The sequence below is a fragment of the Microcaecilia unicolor genome, chromosome 6 (genome assembly GCF_901765095.1).
Source record: "Microcaecilia unicolor chromosome 6, aMicUni1.1, whole genome shotgun sequence".
Taxonomy (NCBI): Eukaryota; Metazoa; Chordata; class Amphibia; order Gymnophiona; family Siphonopidae; genus Microcaecilia; species Microcaecilia unicolor.
Genome location: NC_044036.1, coordinates 253,871,322 through 253,886,463, shown reverse-complemented (window position 1 = coordinate 253,886,463; position 15,142 = coordinate 253,871,322). Strand labels below are relative to the sequence as shown.

The window sequence follows — 15,142 nt, the reverse complement described above, 5'->3', positions numbered from 1 at the left end:
TTGAAGTCCCTGCACCTGATTCTCCTCTTTTCGCCCACGGCACTGGCATCTGCATGGAGTTTTCCATTCCAAATCCACTTGCAGCTCCACTGAAAATCACCCCTCCCTATATTAGTTCGTTTTAAGACTAGCAACAGTAGAGTTTAGAATCGTTGAACATCCTTTAGGTAACTCATCACCTTCTCTGTCTTAAGCTTCTGCTCCACATAATTGAATTTAAAAGCTTGGCTCCGGTTTGGAGAGGCGAGTAATCAGATCCAAAAATTAAAAATCCAAAGAGGAATTCTATTTCTGCAGACTCTGTCACTTTCTTGTGACTCATTTTGTTCTCTGGAGAAGAACAGGGATTTCGCTTTCTTTTCTCTCTTTACAGCCATACATGGTATGCAAATACCTTTTTGTGCCCGAGCCTGCGTCTGGGCGGCTTGCTCACAAGCACCAGCAGCTCCAGTAAGGAGGGCTGTTCCTTTAATGAAAAGTGGATAGGCTGCCTTGGAGGCTTTCCGTTTCAGGGGAAGGAGCCAGGCATCAGCACTCAAAGCACAGCAGCTACAGTATATAAAGCCTGCAAAAGCTGACTGGGTTGACCACAGTTTGCCTTACTGTCAAGCGGCGCTGTCTCTCACATGCACTGCTGCACATCATTCCAAGTTTACTAAGTTTTGACGAAAGGGGGGAAAAGACAGCAACAAAGTGGGAGGGCATTTGGTCATTAGTTTCTTAAATATTCATTCAATGGAGGTTAACCACTATCGGATCTTATCCATATCAAACCTGTGAGGTAAGATTTGATGTGTTAATTGCATTCATTGGTTTGAACAGGGGAGAAGGGCAGACTTTTAATTTGCAACAATTTTGTTCTGTGAATTGCAACATAATTTTATTCTGTGTAACTCTGTTTCATTCAGTTTGCATCTTGTATACTGCAGCAAATATTCAATGTCAGGTATATGATATGGACTTCTGTAAAACAGTCGGGTGCAGAGCATTTTCTTCTGTTTGCAGACAAAAGAAAACCTCAATAACCCAAGAGTATGATGGACGTGGGTGAGGAATTGAACTAGGACTTTTCTTGGTTGCCTTGGATTTATTTCTGGTACTGGGGGCTATCCTTGATGCTAATGTAGGGAAGAGTCAGTTTTCAGGTGTCAGAAAGTGTTTGACCTTGAGAAGAATACCGTTTGCCCCAAAGTTCCTGCATTTATCGGGGGGGGGGGGGGGGGAGAGGATTGCTACACCTATTGTTTTTGTTTGATAATGGAGAATAAAGTGGCAAAAAGCCTGTGCCAGTGTGAGTGGGGGCAAAAATGGTTGATTGCTATCTAATTACTGGACAATTAGAATAGGTGTTTTAGAATTAAAATGTTCGCATTGTTTAAATGTATATTGTTTACAACAGTACAACCAAAAGTATTTGCTTAGGTTAAGTGCCAGTTATGTATTTTGATTTTTTGTTCTGGGGTTGTTTTCTTTGGGGGGGGGGGGGGGGTATTGGGTTGTAATCCGCAGCCCAACTGCCTGCTTTGTGCACTAGACCAACTGCTCAGTATATGGACTGTGTTTGCATTACCTCCCTTCATGCATCTGAATTTTATTTCACAGCTTAACAAAGTGGTGGTAGCTAACTACCTTGTGAATCGATTATCATAAATGTTAAAGCGTTTGCAGCCTCATCCGGCACCGAGCTGTGGTTCTTAGTAGGGGATGTGCAACCGTAACTTAATCTTTTCCGCTGTGCCGGAGCTTGGCTATCACATTGGAGTGGAGGCTGTAGTCTTCTGACCATTAACTGTATTGTTTTAACAGTTATTCTTTTCTCAAGTTTCATTGCATGCCTGCATTTAGCAGAGCTGACAGCTATCAGCTGTTCCTTTTTATTGTGATAGCTAAGGTTCTTGTTAGGCTACCGCTGAATATACTTTCCAAGCTCATATTAATCTGATATGAGTGCACTGGAAAATTGCTAAAGGGTAATTTGATTCTTTCAGCAGGTTCCTTACTATCTCAGGTCCCGTTGCTGTTCGACACTGCTTCGGGGTAAAAGAGATGGTAATTCTGTATGACAGGCAGCTTTGAGGGTAGAAGAGAGAAAGAGAGAAACAAACTCCTAGCAAACGCATGGGGCAATTCTATAACTGGGCACCACAATTGAGTGCCTAGATTGTGTGCCCTGAGTATGAATTCTATAATGGAATCTGTGCACAAAGATTCCATTATAGAATACTTGGGTGAATGGACATCAATGTATCTACATTTAGGTGTGAATGGCAGGTGTAAGTGGGCGTGCTGAAGTGTAGCAATTTAGCATATAACTTACAGTATTCTGTAAATTGCATGCATAATTATTGATCCTGCTCATGCCTTGCTCATGTTCCTCCCCTGTGAACACCCCCTTGGATTTACACAGTAAGGGCTAGATTCTATATATGGCACAAAAAAAATCAAGGCTGAAAAAAAATCATGCTTAGAGCTGTTCTATAAACCTCGCCTAAAGTTAGGCTTGGTTTATAGAATATGTGCAGCAGCCGCCCAGCAACTAAAATGTAGGTGCAGTCATTTATGCCTACTAAAACCTGGTTAAATGACCATGTCTGATTTAGGCACAGATCAGGCATATTCAGAAACAGTGCGCATAATTTTTAGGAACGTTCATGACCCGCCCATGCCCTCCCATGCCCATGCCCTTTTTTGTGATCCGCACATTAAAATTTGCATGCACCACTTTACTGAATAAGCTTAGAAAGGTGTGCACATAAATTATAATTAGTGTCAATTAGTGCCGATAATTGCTTGTTAGTGGCCAATTATCGGTGCTGATTATCTTATTAATTAAGTTGCACACACAACTTAATTGTGCAGATTTCCATGTGCCAACTTTAGCCACCATTTATAGAATCTGGTGGTAAGCAAATTGTACACATCACATTGCTGAGCACTCAGCTAGCGCTTACCCATGTAAATACCAATAGTGTATAAATTTACATGTGCACTCATCCCCAGGTTCTATATATCATGCATAGATTTCAGATTCTATATTTCGTGCATAGATATCTGCACAGAAATCTAAGTGTATTCCATAACAATGCTCATAACCTAATTGGTTAACAAGCCAATCAGTGCTGTTAATTGTATGGTAATGAGCAATTATCAGCACTAATTGGTATTAATTTTGAACTTACGTACAGAATTCACTAAGAGCATTCTATAAGGTGGTGCGAATAAATTCTAATGTATGCTGCCACAAAGAGGGCAAGGCCATGGGCGTAGAATAGGCAGTCCATGGGCATTCCAAAAAGTTACACGCACAATTATAGAATATACCTGCTCTGTGCCTAACTTAGGCGCCGATATTTACACCAGGTTTTCCTTGGCGTAATTCCTCGAGACTAAACATAGTCACGGATCGGCGTGAGTGTATTCTATAAACCGTGCAGAAATTTTATAGAATACGCTTAAGCAGAAATGTTTTCCACATAGATTTTCCAGGCACCATATATAGAATCTAGCCCTCAGTGTGTAAATGTAAGTGCCATATTATTGAAAGAGAGGGACAGTGTACTTCATAACAGGTAAAAGAGAAACTTTCCAAATGTCATGTTGAGGTAAGATTTTAGTCCCCTGTAGAAGAAAAAGCATCTGGCACTTGTACATGTGAAGGGTATTTCTATAAAGAGGCATCTAGAAAGAGGTGCCTGGGGTGTGCTTGATAGAGCCCATTCTAAAAAAGAATATAGACACCTACTTTTCTTTATAGAATAATAGTGCAACTAGGTATAAGCACCTCTATGGGTTTAGGCACGAGCAAACACTAGCCATACGCACTGTTCCCTCTAAGCTGAGCGGGTGTCCTCCAACTGCATTACTGCTAGTGTGTGTGGGGGTGAGGCTTCAATATTTTGTTTTCTATCACTAGGGACAGGCAGGTTCCCTAGAGTTATACACAGCTTGCCTGTCTCTCACTAATGAAAGCTTGATAGTGAAACAGTGCCCCCCACTGGCAGGACTAAAGGTGGAGGACTCCTGCTTCGCTTAGAGGGAACAGTGGCCATAAACTGGGATAAGTACTTGTACCTAGTTATGAGATATATACACACAACTAAGAGCATTCTACAAGGTATGTGCATAAGTGGGTGTCCCACCCATGCTCCGCCCAGTTCCTTCTATGTGTCAAATGTGTGCTATGTATGATATGCACATATTTCCAGATTTAGGCAGAATTCTGGCATATACGTGTGTATGTCATAGTATTCTAAACATTTACAGTGTAATCCACATTTAAATGTTAGCACCTGCTTTATAGATTTACTTCTTGTATGCTAATAGGGGCACATAATGAAAGAGTTTCATGCAGTATATGTGGTTTTGCACATTACAGTAGAAATGTAAATGAATTAAAAGGCTAACAGAATGTGTTGCATAGTATCCCGGTGCTAATTAAATGTCATCAAGGTTTGTTTAAAGTTTGAGGTTTCAGGCAAGAATCAGCTGAGAAATTCACAGAAAATTTGAGGTTTACAGCTGCAGCAAATTGTCTGTGATTTGAGTGTCCTTTGTTATGGTAATTCACATATTGCCTCTGTGTTTTGCAGCAGAGCTGCCTATAGTGCAAACATACGTGAAAAGCATGCTTTTTATGTAGCTGCTTAACATACCAGAGGAAGAATAACCAATTATGGGTAAATTCTCATCTTTTAATTGAAATAAAACTGAATTTAAAGTAAAGACTGGTTCCAAATATCCCTTGATGGTTTCTCATGCAGTTCTTCACCCCCCCCCCCTCCACTATACTCCTGCTGTGCCTACACCTACCCTTGAAATCACTGATTCCACTACAAACTCAAAGAGAATATGTGTGTGCATGCATGTGTTTGTAGTTAGGAGATCCTGCGAGGACCCTCCTTCCCTCTCCAATTAGATTCATGATCCATAGCAACCTGCTATTCATACTCCAGTTTCTCTGTTCATTCATTTCAGCCTCTATGCTCCCCTTGAGAACAGGCTTTAAGAGTTCCGGTTCTTAATCCTGTAACCATAAGGCTAGTGCATGTTCACTGCCCAGCACATACCTGTTATATTGGATGAAGATGAGCCAGTCCCTGACAAAGGCAAGCCCTGTGGCATGCCTAGTTGGTTAATTGGCTGGTATAGCTACTTCATAGCAAGAAGCAGCAGTTCTGAATGAAAATGCAGAAAGAGATCAGGGGATAATGGGCAAAAGAAATCTTCTACCCAATGTAATATTGTACTGCTGGAATCCTTGCTGAGGAACTTGGATTTTGGCTGAATTTGCAAAATATATACAAGGCAGCAGATGACTCGATTTCCCCAAAATCTCTATGGTTTTGGAGGGCAAAGTAGAAAAAATAATTGTGGTAAAAGCAGATATTCAGGAAACAGTTGGAAATTAGCATTGTTACACACAGCGTGCAGATGGCAGAGCCACCAGAGACTCTTAATGACCACCACTCCATCCACAGATAAACCCACAAGTACTGATTCATGCAAAAGCATGCATGCTTTCATTTTCCCCAGCTGCCACCAAACCTGGATATGTTTATTTAAGTCTGCATAAGATGGAGCCAGAACCGCTGTCACATTTGTGCATCTCCAATTCTTCCTATGGAAGTGAATTCAATATTTAAAAAATGTAATGCTTGCAAAAAAAAAGGTCAAATAACAATAGCCTTTTTTCTCTATAAGAAAACCCCAAATAAAAATGTTAAGGCCCTCCCCTCTTTCTAAATATCAGATAAAGTTTCCCTTACAAAAGCTGCTTGTAAAGGGTTGGTGAAAAAGCACACAGAGAGAGGGTACGAAGTACAAGACAAAGTCCAAAACAGCAGGAAAAAGGCACTAAGATCCTTCAAAATAGGGATATGGATTATGAAGGACTGTTTCGCTTCTGATTGTGAGAAGTAGGGAACTACACTCAGTGTGCATTGTGCAAGGAGGCATCTCCGTTTTTTGCATCAGTTCTTTCCAATCAGAATTGTTCTGATTGGAAAGAATTGTTCAAGAATAACCCATTGACCCCTGATGCAGGCACCGTGTGCTGACACACGGCCCATGTCAGGTCATTAATACAAGACTGGTGTTCAAACTACATGATTAAAAGGATCTGTGTCGCTTGTGACAAGACAAGCCCCAGAGATTCCCCAGTGAAGCAGTTGAGCCCAGAACTACGGGTCCCAGAAGTCCTTGCAAGAATGAGTGCGGAGAGTAGTCCTAAAAAGATGGAATGAATTTCCAGTCCCAGCAGGGGGAGCAATGGCTCGAGGCAGGGTGAGCCTGTTACTCCCTTCCTTACTAGAGGCCGAGGGAAGGATGAAGCTCAGTTTCCCTGGCTTCGCCATCAGTATATAATTCCCCCCAGCTGTGAGAAGGGGAGAGCAGATTTCCTGGAGGCTCTTAGTCACCAGGAGAGAGGGGAGACAAACGGAGAGAAAGATTCCATGGAGTATATGGAGGAAGGAAGTAGCCTGCCACTAGAGCTGCCTAAGGCAGAGAAGCCAGCTACCATGGAGTGGGAGAATTGAAAGGTTGCTCTGCCCAGCACTTGAAGGCAGTGGAGGAGGCCACACCGGGCATGGTGCTGAGAGGTGGAAGAAACTGCCAACCCTTCTCCTTACAGGGTTCCCTCTGTGCTGTGAAAAGGCAGGTGATATGTGGTATTGGTTTGATGTGCAAAGACTGTCCATGAAGATTTGTTCTGAACTGTTGTGCTATATTGGAAGTGTGCTGAACTCTTACTAAACCCTTCTGAAGGAGTGGGGAGGGAAAGCTAATGCCCTAATAGAAGACCTGAGGTCTTGAGGAGCTGAGCGTTTGCTGAGGGATTTTGGGACCTGGACTGTACCTTTTTTTTCTTTTGAAGATTATCTTATGAGGACTGTACCTTTTTCTTTTGACGACTATATTAAGAAGGCTGTACCTTTTTGTTATGAAGAATTAATTATTTATTTTTATTGCATTTGTATCCCACATTATCCCACCTATGTTCAGGCTCAATGTGGCTCCATCCAAGAGGAGGAAGCGGACCCCTTTTACATGCTATTTTGAAGGCTCAAAGGGCCCCTTTTACTAAGCTGCGTAAGTGTGTACTCATGCCCAAAATGGCGTTACCATCCGGTTACCACATGGCTCTTGTGTAATTTCATTTTTGGCACACGTTTGATATGTGTGGCCAAAAAATAATTTTTATTTTTGGACTTGCGTTTCGGACATGCGCCAAGTGGTATTTGACACACGTAGGTCATTACCACCTGGTTACCATGTGAGACTTTACCATTAGGTCAATGGCTGGTGATAAGGTTGCAGATCCAGAATGGACACATGGCAATTTTGATTTTGCCTCACGTCCATTTTCGGCAAAAATGTAAAAAAGGCCTTTTTTTACAGGCGAGCCGAAAAATGGATCATTGTGCGCCCAAGACCCACGCCTACACTACCGCAAGCCATTTTTCAGTGCACCATAGAAAAAGGACCCCTTAGTGCTTTTTTTCTGCAATAAAGGGTTGATGCCATTTACCTTCATTGACTTTTAGTCTTTTTAAGACTCTTTGGCCTACTGTAATTTATTTATTTATTGCATTTGTATCCCACATTTTCCCACCTATTTGCGGGTTCATTGTGGCTTACAATACATTGTATTGATGGAAGTACAATTTGTTACAACATAATTATGGTTACATTATGAGGCGTTAAATTAAAACAAGTCCCTGTATCGTTAAAGAGAATAAAACAATGGCAAAGAACAATGACAGCTCAATGCATACTATTTCAATTGTTCTCATTTAAGTTCACTTTCATTTAATTTACAAATTCACTACAGCTTTCTTTCTTACACACATCCATATATATTCTATATACATCCACATTATTTAACTCTCAAAATGCCATCAACTAAAACATGGGCAACTGCGTTTCTACAGGATCTGTAAAATACCATAAAATGCATGGAGGCAATTCCCTTTTAGGCACTTCCATGCTGCACGGAGAGCATATTCTATAATGGCAATAAAATGTTTTACCTGAGATCAATGCACCTAATATTTATCCATCCACAGTTTCACCAGTCATAGACCTGGTATAACTGTGGTTGAGTAAATAGGACAAAGACACATGCATAAGTTGCAACACCACCCATGCCCTTCCAATGTTCTGACCATGTGACCACACCTTTGCATTTATAAACTGTCCCTCGAATTCTATAAAAGTTGCTAAAAATTGTAATTGCAAATTTGGGCATGTGCCCACTTTGCACATGCAATTTAATTGAATAATTAGATTGAAATGAAATATATATACGCGGGATCCGTGCCTAGAATTTACATGCAAGTTCAAAAAGGGGGAGCGGAAATGGGAGGGTCAGGAGTGGAACAGGGGAAGTTCCTAACATCTACATGCATTGTTGTAGAATGAGGGGGGGTCGCGTACATTTGCACCATGTTTCTAATGGTGTAAATGGTCATGCCCAAACTTAACTCTCTATTGAGGACTAAACCACTATATAAGTAAAACTATCAAATACCAAAGTGGTTTATAAATAGTGTGGTAATATCGTTGTGTGTATTTTAAGGAGGAAAAAAACCTCTGTATCCCCGGTCTAAGTTTACTTGTCTTATGACTCACGGGGTGAAATCTTCATCGGCTTAAACAAACCTCCCAATTTATTCATCTAGTATTTAAATTAGAAAACATAAGCATAGAGCACTTATCTTAGACTTCCAACATGAAGCATGAAGTGCTGATTCTAGTCTTTCTTCCAACGGGGTCCCGTTTTGCCGTGTAGGCTTTGTCGAGGAAACAGACCTCCTGCTTATGCTGATGTCTATAACACAGAAAGCCATCCTCTGGATATGCTATCTCTTAATTAGTCATGCGTTTGTTCTAAATGTATGTTCATCGCGCAGTATGTGCTGCAGCATTAGACACCTACTTTAATGCAGCTTTAATTTTTTTTATCTGCGGTGGTGCTAACCAAGCAGTAATCAGACAGCACCGTGTGTTATCGTCAGCTTACCGCAGAAGTCCTTACCACCAAGTCAATGGGTGGCGGTAAGTGCTCTCCAAATAATCTTACCGCATGGCCACTTTTTAGGAGCTTTTTACCTGCAGTGGGATAAAGGGCCCTGATAAGTGAGAAAAATGTTCCCCACCGCTACCGCAGGGCCATTTTCCCCACAGCTTGGTAAAAGGATCCCTATGTGCATTGTTACAGAATACACCCCATCCACGCATAATTTAGGCTTTGGGATTTACACTGTTTTACATGACATAACTGTTCACGACTAAATATAGTCATGCGGAGTAGCGCTTGGCATATTCTATATACCACATGGAAATTAAGGCTTATTCTATAAAGTATGCCTAAATTAAGGCATATATACTTTATAGAATACACTTAGGTGAATTTCATTTCAGTACTGATTTTGTAAGCATGATATATATAGAATCTAGTCCTAACTCCCTAATTCTATAAACTTGCATGATCAAAATTTCCAACTGACATGTAAATTTGTGCACGCAAGTTATAAAATAAGATGAGTTTCATGTGTAACAAATCAATACGACTGTAAAGTAACATGTGGGGGCATAATCAAACTGTAAAGTGGCATCCCGACCGTATTATCAAAACAAGATGGCCGGCCATCTTTTGTTTCGATAATACGGTCAGAGCCGGCCAAATCTCAACATTTGGGCCGGCTTTAGAGGTGGCCGGCATTGGTATTCAGCAATAATGGAAACTAATGGCGGCCATCTCAAATCCGGCCAAATCCAAGGCATTTGGTCATGGGAGAAACCATTTGTAGTGCACTGGTCCCCCTCACATGCCAGGACACCAACCGGGCACCCTAGGGGGCACTGCAGTGGACTTCAAAAATTGTTACCAGGTGCATACCTCTCTTACCTTGTGTACTGAGCCCCCAAATCCCCCCAAAACCCACTCCCCACAACTGTACACCACTACCATAGCCCTTAGTGATGAAGGGGGCACCTACATGTGGGTACAGTGGGTTTGGGGGGGTTGGAGGGCTCCGATTTACCACCACAAGTGTAACAGGTAGGGGAGGATGGGCCTGGGTCCACCTGCCTGAATTGCACTGCACCCACTAAAAACTCCTCCAGGGACTTGCATACTGCTGTCATGGAGCTGGGTATGACATTTGAGGCTGGCAAAAAAATATGATTTTTAATTTTTTGGGGGTAGAAGGTGGTTGGTGACCACTGGGGGAGTAAGGGGAGGTGATCCCCTATTCCCTCCGGTGGTCATCTGGTCAATTGGGGCACTTTTTTTAGGCTTAGTCCTAAAAATAAATGGACCAATTGAAGCCGGCCAAGTGCTCGTTAGAGCCAGCCTTCTTTTTTCCATTATCACCCGAAGCCGGCCATCTCATAGCCATGCCCCCATCCCACCTTCCGTACCCTGCCAACACGCCTCCTTTAACTTTGGCTGGCTCTGTGACGGAAAGCAGTTGGATCCGGCCAAAATCGGCTTTAGATTATACCGATTTGGCCGGGTTTAGGAGATGGCTGGCCATCTCCCGATGTGTGTCGGAAGATGGCCGGCCATCTCCTCTGAAAATAAGCAGGATAGTAGCATAGTAGATGACGGCAGAGAAAGACCTGTACGGTCCATCCAGTGTGCCCAACAAGATAAACTCATATGTGCTACTTTATGTGTATATCTGACTTTGATTTGTATCTGCCATTTTCAGGGCACAGACCATAGAAGTCTGCCCAGCACTAGCCCCGCCTCCCAACCACTAGCCCCACCTCCCCCCACCGGCTAAGCCACCCAATTTCCGTTAACAGCTAATTACTGGCTATAATTGGTCTTAATTGGCACTTATTGGCACCAATTAGTAGTTACTTGCTTAACTGCTATTAGTCGCTATTCTATAAATTGTGCACACTGATTCCCATGCACAACTTCAAGGGTTAAGGATCTGGGAAGGGCATGAACGGATCAGGGCCACTGCTCACCCTAAGCTGCACAGGAGTCCTCCAACTGCATTATGGTCAGTTGTGGATAGTGCTTCAATGTTGTGTTTTTAGTCACTAGGGACATGAAGGTTCTCTGGAGTTCTGTAGAGCTTGCCTGTCCCTCTTTATTGGAAATGTGATAGTGAAACAGCGCCTCCCTACTGGCAGAAATATAGGTGAAGGACTAGTGCTCAACTTAGAGGAAACAGTGGTCAGGGCATGCCAGGCACTTACTTGCACAGGTTATAGAATACTATCGTGTACACACCTAACTGGTTACTGTTAGGCACAGGCATTTATGGTGTAAGTGTTCACACCTAAAGATAGGTGTGTAAATGCAGACTTATGCTAGTATTCTATAGTGGCAGTTGTTCACACAATTGCTGTTATAAAATTCATTCTCAGCATGCATCATGCCAACACCTAAATTTTGGCAACCTTATTATATTACAGAATTGCACCAGTACGTGTGCACATAACTGCTAATTATTGGCACCTCTGATGCTCAAAAGTGCTAGTATTCTATAACTTATGCAGACACTTTCCCCCTAATTCTGTCAATTTAATTGAATAACGAGCTAATTAGCATTGATAATTGGTTTGCTAACAAGCAAGTATTGGCACTAATTATATTTAATTGGAATATATGAATGCAAATTTAGGCATGAGATAAAGGCCTAAATTTTACACGTGAGTTCAAAAAGGGAGCATGGAAATGAGAGGGTGGTGGGTGGAATGGGGGCATTCCTAAAATTAATGCACATAGTTTTGGAATAAAGGAGAAACACGCCTAATTTAGGCACGTATATTTGCACCACATTTCAGTTAGACATGATTCCTGGGCATAAGCGCTATTCTATAAACTATAAACCATGCCTAACTTTAAGAATGGCTTTTAGAATAACGCTTTTTTGAACAATGATTTTTTTTTTGCACTGTATTTATGTATTTATTTATTTATTGGGCTTTATTAACTGCCTTTATGAAAAGATTCACCCAAGGCAGTGTACAGTAATATAGAATTCACCCGTTGCACTTAATAGGTACCAAGTTATTGACGAGCCCTTTTACTAAAGGGTTGGCGCACAGCAACAGGCTTGCTGCATGCCAATACAGAACAACTGCCAGTGCTTACCCGGTGGAAATTGGGCAGCACTGCACGCTGCCTGGTTACCACAGGGTTAGTTCAGGAGCCTGTACTGCCACCTCAAGGGGTGGTGGTAAGTGCTTCCTCCCCCCCCCCCTCCAAAATAGCCACGTGGCAAGTGGATCACTTAATACACGGCCATTTATTTTTAAGAAAAAAAGACAGGGGGTCTCAGCACTGAGCTAGCGCAGGCCCCCTTTTACCGCAGTTTAGTAAAAGGCCCCAGAATGAGGGGGAACGTGACTTATGCATGCCCTTAAAGAATGCTGCCATTGATGCACATAATTGTACACTTACCCATGAAAGTGCTGGTATTCAGTGGCTTTACATACACAGTTATAAATTTGCCCTTAATGAGGATTATTTACCAACAGAATATGCTAACAACATTATCATGCATTATCTGCACAAAGCATTAGCCAGCGCTATTAGTTAATGACCCTCATATGTGATAATTCTGTAACAGGACACCTATATTTAAGTGTCCATTATATAAGGAAAGGTAGAGTCCTACTTTCCATTATCGAATATTAGTGTAACAGGTGAGATACATGCTTATAATGTAGGTTCAAGCTTGTGTCAGTGCTTGTGTCTAAATGCCAGAGATACACGCCTAGCTTAGAGTTCCATCCATGATGCTCTCAGATTTCATCTACATATACGCCCACCTGTAAAATGCATGCTATGCAAGATATGTACATCCTTACTGAATATTATTTAGGCATAATTTTGGTATTTACACAAGCCTATATGCCATTATTCAAACATTTATACATGTAATAAGCATATAAATGTTAGCACCAATTTTACAGAATTACCTCCTATGCTTTATTATTATACATTTATATTATCACATAAGATATATTGGGCCATTTAAATTGCTTGGGACTAACTGGCAATATTCAGTGACAGATAACTCGACAGTACCACTGAACATCCAACTCCTAGCCGGCAAGGTTAGGAGTGGGCCGAAGGCAGAGATTGGGCAGAGCATGGCCTCAGCTGTTAGTGACGATATTCAGGCTGCTAACCAGTTAGGTAAGTGCATAAAGTTAGGACAGAAAAAGAGCAGTCCTAACTTTATGCGCTGAGTTCAGCTAAGCTCCGGTCTGAATATCGGTCGGTGCCTGTTTAAACTCAAATAGGGGTCTGGCAACTTCCCCAAATTGAGATCCTCCTCTCGCCTGCAAAAGAAAATATAAGGCTGCCTCAGGCCCCATTCCTCCACCACTTCCTTAGGCCCTCTCAGGCCTATCTGGAGAAGTTCTTAGGGGGAAAATTGGGCAAGAGTAATGCCCACTCGCTCCTGTCCGGTGCTGGCCTGCAGTCCAAAATGGCTGCTGCGACCTCTAACAGCAGCCTTGCAGTACTTCAGGATTTCTGCATAAATGAATGTGAGCACATCTTTTTCTTTTTTGTATAGCATTATTTTTAACTATGACATAAATCAAGAACGAAAAATGTTTCATTTGTTGCTTTTTCCTTTTTCCTCATTACTTCTAATGAAATTGAGCTGTGTAAGTGGCTTGGGGTATGTTGCAGTGATTGAAATGTAGGTTAGACTAACATTTTGACTTCCTGTTCTTAGTGCAACCTAGCATCATGGGTGATCACGTTCAGTATATTTCCACCCTCTTATTCTAAATTCTGGTGCTGTAAAGAGAGTAACTGAACATATCTGAAAAAGGGATAAGGAAGGTCACATATTAAAGATCTGCCTAAATCCTGAGTAAAGGGGGCTGATTTAGTTTGTCCAAGAGTCTCTGAACCATGTCTTTTTAAGCCTAGCACATGATCATTTTTATTTGGTGGACCTGACAACTTTCTGTCAGAAAATTTAACTAAATGCATATGGTTGAGTTGAGCCTTATATATCCATTATCAGCAAAGTTAACCAATCAAATTTAAAGAGACTTGGAAGGGTAATCATATTTTCTAAATATTGTCTGCAGGTAGCACAAATAATTCTTATAATGCATAGAATTTTTTTTCTGTGCAGGCAAATACTTTTCCTTTCAAGTCCAGCTTATTTTAAGATATATAATGAAAATAAGTCATAGATCATTGGCTGCTGGTGAATTTTTCTGGTTTGAATAAACTTATCCAGACTGTGAGACTGCCAGACATCCTGTTTTGTTAAATAGAAATATTACTAACTTCATCAATCATGGCTATTTCATAATTCACTTTCCTTTTTGTCTTATTCTCATATATTTATTTTCTGTCCTTCTATACATTCACATTCTATACATTCTATATGTTTACTTTCAAAGGGCCCCTTTTACTGACATATGGCAAAGTTTTGTGCTTACTGTCTGGTGTAAATGCGCACACCCTCATTTAGGTGCACCAGTGTTACACTGGTATGCTATAAGAATACTTACAAGGGTAAGTGTTATTACATACTAGGCTCACTGCCCATGCAAATATAAAACAGTAACATAGTAAATGATGGAAGATAATGACCAAAAGCTAAAAAGGATCCATGTACGTGGAGAACTCAATAGATCCCACGGGGCAGCAAACAGAGATAAAAGAAGTGGGAAAAGTAAACCAGGCTTATCTAAAGAACTGGGACCAAACAAATAATTAATAATAAAATCAACACAGTTTATTAATGTTTCCTTAGAAATGACTCAACACAACTTTGTGTTTCGGCCTGGTGGCCTGCATCAGGAGTCTTATGTCTTAAGGAAAGACTGATGGTCTAATTTTACATTTAGGTTGAAAAACAGAAGGCTTGAAATAGCAACATAAAGTTGGTCTTAAAAAAGACTGTTGTGTCAAACCGTAAGGCACTGGCATAAGCACTGATGCAATAGTGAAGCAAAAACTTTATGTTGCTATTTCAAGCCTTCTGTTTTTCAACCTAAATGTGTCGAGTCATTTCTAAGGAAACATTAATAAACTGTGTTGATTTTATTATTAATTATTTATTCAGCCCCAGTTCTTTGGATAAGCCTGGTTTACTTTTCCCACTTCTTTTATCTCTGGAAGATAATGACCTGC

At 41.2% G+C, this 15,142-nt stretch overlaps 1 protein-coding gene across 4 annotated transcripts in view; it reads left to right on the top strand.

Moving 5' to 3' along the window:
* The first annotated feature begins 570 nt into the window (after positions 1-570).
* Positions 571-15,142, top strand: part of TNC (tenascin C) — a 222,745-nt gene continuing 208,173 nt past the window's right edge. For 3 of the 4 annotated variants that reach the window (XM_030207149.1, XM_030207147.1, XM_030207146.1), the window contains exon 1: positions 571-781. The gene's annotated coding sequence lies outside the window, so the exon portion shown is untranslated. The remainder of the gene's footprint in view (positions 782-15,142) is intronic. The other variant, XM_030207150.1, reaches the window with a different exon arrangement.